Source organism: Amblyomma americanum, chromosome 8, assembly GCF_052857255.1.
Source record: "Amblyomma americanum isolate KBUSLIRL-KWMA chromosome 8, ASM5285725v1, whole genome shotgun sequence".
Classification (NCBI taxonomy): Eukaryota; Metazoa; Arthropoda; class Arachnida; order Ixodida; family Ixodidae; genus Amblyomma; species Amblyomma americanum.
This window is the reverse complement of record NC_135504.1, coordinates 48,964,017-48,974,301: the sequence shown is the minus strand read 5'-3', so window position 1 is coordinate 48,974,301 and position 10,285 is coordinate 48,964,017.

Below are 10,285 nucleotides of genomic sequence, written 5' to 3'. Positions count from 1 at the left end.
ACTCAATAATCATAGTGCAGCCAGGATAGTTTGCTTTGAAGCAAGTTGGCATTGTAGCTTGAAAACTCTATTTGGTGGACGGGAAAATTATTGTTTTGTAGCCAATGCAAGAGTTTTTAAAGCGCTTTTGAAGTGCCGTGATGCTGAGGTTTTATTTATGTTAAATAAGCTGGCCAATGACGAATAGGTAATACCGTGCTTGAGCTTCATTGAGAAAATGAGGAGCCTAATTTCTTTCGAAACATCACACTTCCACTCAAGAGATATGGGAAGCATGCTTAGCAATAGTGCAAAAACCACACGACATTGCATAAATCTTCAAGAGCACCCGAAGACTTTTCAATGCTGTCATAGCCAGCAAAGTAGCTTGTCCTGTGGTCTGGTCCGCTGAAGGTGCTGGTAACAGTTGGCTTATGCTGCACTTCAGTCAGGGGTCTCACGATGAGTGTTCTGGGTCGACACGTCACACCCTTGAGCACAGCAAATTAACACAGAAAAGCTGCCACTGCCAGCACCTTCGTGGTCTGTTTGAGTTTGCTGGAACGAATTTCAAAGTGAACAAGAGTTTACAATGGCCATACTAAAAAAACAATTGTAACAAGTATTATTCTTTGTAGCTTATGTTGTAAATGTCTTTTCTGCTTCACAAAGATAAAAAAATGCCTGTTGCATTCTGCGTCACATCAGGTGAAGGAAGACGATGTGTCGCAGTTGGCAGAACTCTACGCCAGTGCCCTGGAAAGATCGCCTTCCCTGGCCTGTCATGCACAGAGATAGAAAGCATGCTGCTGAATATTAAAGCACAGCTGAGTCGAGGACGAAAGCTACATACGACTAAGTTTCACATTTCAGAAATATTTTTTTACATGATCACTGCAAGCATACAGCCCTCATGCGTGTGTTCTTAATTTCCCAGAAATATCCTGATTTTCACGTCCCTCAGTTAGCTCATATTTCAAAATATTTGGTCATTTGGTGTACTGCTCCTGACCTGGTAATAAACAAAACCAGGAACATGTGGTCATTAACAGCTAAAAAAAATCTGGACTTTGGCGTCACATTCCTGAGCCCTAGCATAAAGTACTGCAGGAAAAAGAGGAAGTTGCACTTAATGTGATGCGGGAAATGTTCTATTGGTGCTTAGAGCATATATATATATTGCTGTAAACACAGCGCTTGTGCTGCGAAACTGCAGTGAAACGTTCCTTACAGGAGATCGAACCTCACCACAGAAGCAACTGCTGAATTAATTTCAGCTGCAGCACAGAGGATGTCTAGGCCATTCCAAGGTTCTCCACCGGATGTGTCCAGCTCAGATGGGCCAGATGTAGGGTAATGGGCATTGTCAGTGGCACATGCTACAGATTCTTGTTCTTGTGGACCGGCGGTAGCGGGCACTGCAGATCTTTGCATCAACTTGCAAAGCCATTGGAAATTCAGATATATGGGGACCTTTCTATTCAGCATGCACGCATACGTTTAGCTCTAATGCAAAAAAAAAAACATGAGTCACAGACTCGTATGATGTAAATATAAACAAGCTACCTGTTAAATCTTGCCAACTGGCCAGCAGAATCCCCTGACCGTTTCCTGTACACAGGTGGGAAGATTGTCGGGAGATAACCAGGATGCGTTTCAGTGGTACTCTTTTCACCATTGATAAAGTGCTTTGAACATATTCTTGGGTTGTCATTTGGGCTCCAGTTGGAGGTCTTCACCACTGAAATCTAATGCGACCAAATTTGACACGCAACACTCAAAAAGTAATTCGCCCCCTTAGACAAAGCATGCAAAAATGCGCGAGACGCGCAAACACATAAGGGAACGACAAACGGGAGGTGGGACCTGAATTAATAACTTCAGATTCGCACCGCGAGGCGTGCTGCTAAGTTAATTCAAGGTACCTCGACACGTACGCGCTAACGTTGTGCGTACGTACTTGAGTACCGGCATAGGACAAAACCGCGACAAAGAGCTCCGCTTTCGAACACGACGAATCTCTATTTGAAGACCGCGATTCTGACAGAACCAGAAAAACGGCTCCTTAGCACGGGAGCGCGACCGCGATTCGACGACACCAGGCAAGAGAACTAATAGCGGCGAATTTAATAAATGCTCAAAACTATAGCTTCATTCACCTGCTCCGCGTTTATACCTTTTTTTCCTTAGCTTGACACGAATATTAACACCAGCGCAACTTACTTGACGCGACGCACTGCGACGACCACTTGAGTCGCCGGGTTGACTTGTACGGCCTTGCAGGAAAGCGAAACAGCTTCACGTCGCCGTTCCCTTCTCGGCTATGGCAGTCCTTCACGCAACAGTATCTCCGATTAGTTTTTTTTCCGAGTACGACCGACATCCATGGTGTATGTAGGATGGCCGAGGTCAGAAAATCCGCAAAGCTGCACAACCTCGCTGTTGGCGCCTTTCTCGGGAAGCGGAGCCGGCCGGGCCGCGCCGAGCTGCCTACTCAGTGCTGTCCCTTTCGACCACGAGACGGCGCCACACGTACCGGCAAAGTACACTGCAGGTTGCATATATCAAACCGGGAACTATGGCACATGTCGAAGCACGGTGCTCGAGCGCTCGTCAAGAGTTCACGAGGGTGCTGTTGCGGTCTAGTTCGTGCAACATGACAAAAAGGAAACAACCTAGACATAAGACGAAATATAGAACGACACAGGCGCCCTCTATCGGAAGCTTATTCGAGGATACACAAATGAGTAGCCATGAGGCGAGATATCAGCTTGGTCAACGTAAGGGGAGGTGTAAAGGGCCAAATAAAAGATACAGATTTACAAAATTCATAAAAGTGATAAATTTTCAGCAACAAAGAAGGGTTTGAGACCATGGGCAGAGTGACATATTCAACTGGAACAAGGAATGAGGCGAAAGATAGACCATGAAACTTAGGGCTGCGAGTTTCAATAAAACGGATCCCCAAAGCGGCTATCTGCTTCATGAAGATGTTGGTGAGTGGCGACACCACGGGTTCCTGAGCATCCTCAGGGACAACCCCGATGGGTGATGATGGTGAGGAGTGAGTCACCACGGATCCGAGCATACGCGCTTAGCCGTGCGTGGCATCGCCGTGTCCGGGAAAATCGAGATCCTGGTGGTTGAGCCGATGGGGGTGTTTGAACCTTTAAGACCCCTCGGTAGAGGCAACACTTACTCCACTTTGGGCCCAGCTTCCTTTAGACGGCAGCTCGGGCCTGACCGGACCGGGGCAAATCGCCTGTCGCCTTTTCTTGTCCTCCCCTCCATCTTTTACTTTCTTATTACTCTCCTGTGTCCTCCTCCATTCTTGGTTTCCCTTTTTTCATAGGCGGCTAGGGTTAACCTTGTGTGGCGATCTACCCTAAGCTTCGTCATATTTGGTTATATTTGGGAAGTACAGCTGGAGTAGGCAAGGCTTGTTTTGAAGTTCCTGTCCCGTCCTTTTGTGGGGCTCCATGGTGGGTGGCTGGCACCGTGGCCGAAACAAGGTTCCAGGTTGAGTTTATTCTCCACTGTGTCTATCACTGCTGCGTGTGACCTTGTGAGGCCTGTCCACTTATTCGTAATTAAGACTCGCCAAATATTGCGAGAGAATACCCTTTGTACGGCATAGGTAGCCGATGCCTTTTTGAACACGTCCCACAAAGAGAAGCTTCGCTCACTTAGCATAGGGGTGCCCGATACTACAAAGTATGAGATATGGGAACAACCGCAGTTTAACAGCTGATATCTTTTTATAAACGAAATTTCGATTTAAATTTAGCAAATGATTCCATAACCGACAGACACTACTACAATGACTACTAATCTCTAATTTTTTCTTCTTCTCTGCAGTAAATTTGATAACAAATATAAATATGCTTGAATTCCGCAGTAGATCTAAGTGTTGAAATATTCAAATTAAGTTTTACATTCGTGGAAAAATATAATGGCGGCATACTCAAATGACAGACTCAAAAGAGCAGTAGGTTGCTTTTAATCAAGCAATGCCAAATAAAGAGTATTCTTGAAGTAAATTCAAAATCTAAAAAGAGAATGGCTTTTAATCGTCAGCTAAATGCCTGCCCCCTTAAATGAACCGCGAGGCTCGTGGCCTGTTGGATTTAACAGTTACAGTGCGCTAACAGGAACCACGGGCGTGCAGCGTTGTCCACGAGTACGTATCGCCCTAACCTCTTCAAGAATTTAGGTGATAGAACGTAGCACACTATATAAACAACATATCAGTGTTACTGGATTATCTGAAATCAGGTTTGTTCGCTAAGAGGAAAAGTAGACAAACATTAGGCCTGCCTCAGTAAGAGCAATACGAAACGCCCGTTACTTACTAGTCACTGGTTAGAATGCACCTTCTTGAGCTTCGTGTTCACACGCTCACATACCAGGGACCTTCTCTGTGCGAGTAACGTGAACTTAATAATCACAACAGGCTTACGAAACGTAGGCTACCCACACACTGAAGCTCCATTCTTGTGAACCGAAATACGAAATCCGATTTTGTAGATGCGCAGGCTTTTACCGGACCCTATATGAACGTGCATTCACAAAATAAATAGAGCCTCTATTTGGCCACGAGACGAAGGACCACAATGAGGTGAGGTGAATATGTCTCTTATGTGTTTGACTTGCTGTGCGGTAATGTTATAGTAGTTCTGGGCGACATAAAATGGCAATTGGCGTTGCTCTGGAATATTAGGGTTGATTGTTCATCCCTTTTACGTAAAATCCACATTCGCTGCACAACATTACAGCGATACTCTGCAGTTTCAATCACCAGGACTGAAAAATTACGAGAGGCCCGTATTTTCCCGGATCAACGATCGCTCCGCTTCCGAAGCCGCACAGCTGTGAGTCGCGTGTCCCTGTCTTGACTGCTTGCGCTTTGCAACATACTTCAGCCGAGTTTGGCCCCTGCTGCAGTTCTAATTTCGTACTTTCTTTCGAAGTGAACACAGGTGAGATCTATGAACTCGTTCCCACTATCGAATTAAGTCCTCTGGTAAATATGTCGACGTGCTGTGCATCTCCTTAATTTTATGCTGGTCTTATATGTTTTTGTATTCGGTCTCATTCTGATTGTTTTTTTATTTGTGTTCTTTAAAATTGAGGGTCTTTTTTAGTATTACCGGTTCGCTAGGAAGGAGTCATTGTTCATTACGTGGAAGCGAGGTCGTTTGTGCCCTTCGATCGCATTCCTCCAACGATTAATTCTGCCACTATAGGAGTGGATTTCGAAAGTTTTTAAGAATTGTAAGAAACAAGAGTTGCATAGAGGAATTACATGTGAAAAACACATGCAAGTACGTGGTCACTCCAAGCGCGCAACAGCGGTTGGATATTGCATTCCTGTGCCTTCATTATATCAGCACAGCAAAAGTTTCGGCTTGCAAGGGACGCTGTGGTGGAATGCTTTAGCCTGCTGTGAGCCACCGATATTTCGTCAAGGTCAAGTAAGGTAGGTCTCATAACAAAGGCATTCTTGTATTTCATATCGGTCGAATGCGCCCACCGGGCTCCTAAAATAGTCATCCTCATTGCTGTTACCTTGTTGCTAACTCCCTGATACGTACTCAGACGACATTTAGTAAAAAGTTGCGCTAAAAACACATTACTAACTCTGACTTCTCATGACTGGTTCTGCTGCAACTCTATTTCCAATAAGCCAGTAAGGAATCTTCGTAACGGTTAAGGACAGCAGAGCCTGCACATAAACGCTACTGTTTACATGTTCGTAATGTAAACGTTTGTGCGCGTATTTTCGTGGACCTCTTTCGGTGCGAAATATTTATAATTAGGAGAAAGACATACAGAGTAAACTTGCCGCGGCCGCTAACAGGAGCCAGCGCGCAGCCGATTTTTTAAACTTCAAGAAATAATTTTTCTGTGAGCTTTTAGGGACCATGTTGTGCCTGTGCTTACTTTCTATGCTGCTTCTGGGGAATAGGATCACATCGAGAATTTAAATTTATTTAGAGCAGTCACAATAATAACCCGATTCTACCAGTTAAAGAATCGCCACTTATTCCTTATTGGCGTGATCTTGAGTCAAGCTCCGTTCAGAGGAATTGTGTTGTTCAATGTTCAGCGATATTTTCTATCTGCTTTACTAGTAAATAAGGCCGATCACTAGGTTCTTAGCAACATGTCTAAGAGTTTATCAATGAGTAAAATCCATCGATGCAGCGATGGCACAGAGGTAGATAATCCGCCTCATGTGCATAATGACCGGGGTTCGTATCCCGGCGACGCTGGTTTGAAAAAAAAATGCTCCGCGTGTTGGTGGAATTTCATATCCAGGCCTGCGGTGGAGCCTTATCTCGGCCACCGGAACCGACTACGCAATCCGTAACCAGAGAAGGACTTCGCCACCCTGGTGTGGTCCTTCGAAACATTCTTCTATGAACAAAGCTATTAATCCTCGGCCCTCAGTAAAAATGAAAATTGGTTTTTTGAGGAAACGAAATGGCACCGTAATTTTCTCGCATGTTTCGGTAAAGACAGCAGCCACGCCGTAAGGACAGGGAGGAAGGAGTGAATGAAATAGAGAGAAAGGGTGCCGTGGTGGATGTCTCAAAAATAATTTCGGCCACCTGGGGATCTTTAGCGTGCACTGACATTGTACAGCACACGAGCGCCTGTGTGCCTTTCTCCTCCATCAAAACGCTTTCGCCGCAGTTTGGTTGGAACTTGGGTACTCCGGCTCGGCCCTCAGTCCCCAGCTTCTGGGTGGCAATAAATGGGCATCATAGGGCTAGGTGAAATTAGGAGGACAGGTGAGGTACATACTGTGCTAAAGGGCATGCACATACTATGCTATCGCGGATTAGTGGATATATGAGAACTGTGTGTGAGATTCCTCATCGATCAGGACATAGCTGGCAACATAGTGTAGTTACCGCCGCCGAGGTGGCTGAGTGGATATGGCGCTCGGCTGGTGGACTGAATGACGCGTGTTCGATCCTGGCCGCGGCTGCCTAATTTCGATGGAGCCGAAAGTCTAGAGGCCCGTGTAGTGTGCGATGTCAGTGCACGTTAAAGAACCCCAGGTGGCCGAAATTTCAGGAGCCCTTTACTACGGCGTCCCTCATAGCCTGAGTCACTTTGGGACGCTAAACCCCATAAACGAAAAAAAAGAGAGGAGTTGTCCTTGTATAATTGTAACGAGAGGGCAGCACCTATCGTGATTGGGCTCAATTGGAGGTACAAGATGAAGAAAGTGGTGCAGACATACGTGCCTATATCCAGCCATGACGACCAGATCGCTCAAAGCTTCTATGAAGACGTGGAATCGGCAATCAACGAAGTAAAATCATAGTACACTTTACAGATGGTTCATTTCAAAGCGAAGGTGAGAAAAAAGCAGGCTGGGGACTAGGCGGTAGGCACTTATGGAATGGGTTCTAGGAATAGCTGGGGACCGTTATTTGTGGAGTTCGCAGACAGAAATAATTTACGGTTCATGAATACCTTCTTCCGCAAACGAGGGACTAGGAAGTGCACCTGGAAGAGCCCAAATTGTGTAACTAAAAATTAGACTTCATACTAGATGGATGCCCTGGTATTATGTAAGATGCGAAAGTCGTCGGAAAGGTGCAATGTAGCGACCACAGAATGGTAAGCTCTCGAATTAATCTCCATTCGAAGAGGGAACGGAAGAAACTAGTGAATAGGAAGGCCATTAACGAGTTAGCTCGAAGAGGTAAAGTAGAGGAATCCTGGATCTCACTGCGGAACAGATATTCCGCTTTAAGTGAGGAAGGCAATCTTAATGTTCACAGAATGATAATCTCACTGCTATCTTTACGGAGTGCGTCGTTGAAATAAGTGGTAGGATGGTTCGACAGAATACCGGCAAGCTATCTCAAGAGACGAAAGATGTGATTAAGAAACGTCAAAACGTGAGGCCGTCCAGCCCTAGAGACAAAATAGAACTTGGAGCACTATCGAAGTTAATAAATAAGCGCAAGGTAGCCGACAAAAGGAAGTTTAAAATGGAAAGAATCGAACATGCTCTTAAGAACGGAGGTAGCCTAAACACGGTGAAGAGGGAACTATTCATAGGTAAAAACCCCAGACTTATGCGTTAAGAGATAAGGAGGGCAACGATATTAGCAATGTGAATAAGATAGGTGAAGTAACCGAAGAGTTCTACAAAAATCAATACAGTAGCCAATGTAATAAGAACGTCAATGAAAAATGCGCAGAAATGCAAACATCAATGCGTCATCCCGTGAGTAACGAAAGAAGTAAAGAAAGCTTTGGGAAGAATGCAAAGGGGAAGAGCAGCTGGTGCGGATCACGTAACAGCAGATGTGTTCAAGAACGGAGGGGACGGTGCTAGAAAGACTAGCCACCCTGTATATGCAATGCCTTATGAACGCTAACATCATCTACATTATGAACAGGCTGATAAGCTTACTGTCCGTTGTCAGCAAGGTATTTACCAAGCCAATCGCTATAGAGTCAGGTCAACCGTAGACGTCGATGAACCAAATGATCAGGCAGGCTTTCGTAATAGATATTTTACAGTACATCATATTCACACTATCAATCAGGTTAAAGAGAAATGCGCATAATATAACCGACGCCTATATATAGCCTCTCTTGGTTACGAGAAAGCATTTGATTAAGTGGCAACCTCGGCTGTTTCTGTAGGCACTGTGGAATCAGGTGTAGAAGAGCCTTATACGAAAACACTGGAGGGGATCTATTTCAACTGCACTGCTAACATAGTCCACCGTAAAGTCAGGAATAGATTTCGAATAAGGACTTCAGGCAGGGCGACATCATCCCGCCAATTGGGCTGGATGAATATGGCTGGTTCTCTCAGATCATAAATGGCAGTTTACCAATATCCCTCAAGAGAAAAGTATAAAACTCCTGTATCTTACGGGTAATCACATACGGGGAAGAAACGTGGAAGCTAACGAAAAGGGTTAAGATCAAGGCTGGGACAAAGCAGCGGGCTACGGAAAGATAAAGGATAGGTGTAACGTTAAGAAGCCGGAAGTGGACAGAGTAACTGAGGGAATAAACGCGGATTAGTGACATCCTAATCGAAATCCAGAGAAAGAAATGGGCTTCGGCAGGGCATGTAATGCGAAGGCTAGATAACCACTTGTCAGTAAGGTTAACAGAGGGGATTGCAAGAGAAGGCAAGCGTAGCAGGAGAGGGGAGGCATAAATGTAGGTGGGCGCAGCTGGCAAAGCAGGGGGATAATTAGATAGGCATGAAATAGGCCTTTATCCTACAATTGGCGCAGTCAGGCTGATAATTATGATGATGATGAGGTCCGTTGCTTTGAGTGGTTACCAAGATATCTGCGTTCCCTACTGTACCAAACGGTACTTATAGTTACGAGCAACTGTTAATTTTTTCATACTGAAGAAGTTGGCGCGGAAAAACGAGGACAAGCGAGACAAACAAAGACGAGCGCTACTCACAACTGAAGGTTTATTCCAGACAATGCTCGAATAAATAGTGAAACCAACAAGAACAAAAACAAACAAACGTCATGAACACCACAAGTTACCCCGTGAATCGCAATGATTTGGTTAGGAACAGATACTCCCTATCAGAGAAGCGGACGGAAGTCTGACTAATGCACTTATCGCCACTGATGCGCATATGAAAGGCTTCCATGAGCTCCCGCGTGAGTTGCTCCCTGTGCCTGAATAGGATGGTCGTTTCTTCAAAAAGCGGTTTACACTGGATTTTCTTTTCCTTGTCGTTTGTAATGCACGTGCGGCAATGTTTAGGGAGGTTATCAAGAGAATCTCCCCCAAGCAATCTTCGGTGCTCTCCTAATCTCTCGTTGACGCATCGTCCAGTTTGGCCGATGTATAGAGCGCCACACGACAACGGCAATCTGTACACAACCCCCCTGGCACAGGTAACGAACGGGGCTTTGTGTTTGATGTTGCATTCATTTCTTGTTTTTCTTGTTTTTCGTACCGTTCTTTCGCCTCCTTCTTCCATCCGTTTGTGCACCTGTGAACAGATTGCTCCCACTATTTATTCACTTTTTATTCGAGCATTGTCTGGAATAAACCTTCCGTTGTGAGTAGCGCTCGTCTTTGTTTGTCTCGCTTGTCCTCGTTTTTCCGCGCCAACTTCTTCAGTATGCATTTCAACCAACTCGCCCAACTTTCTGCTCTCCTAAGTGTTAATTTTTTCATCTGTCAATTTGTTGTGCACTCCTTTTTTAAAAAGGACTAAATTTAGGTTGCTTAATTTCTTGATAAATCAAGGAGCAATCAGGTAGAAACCATGGAGCAGGAG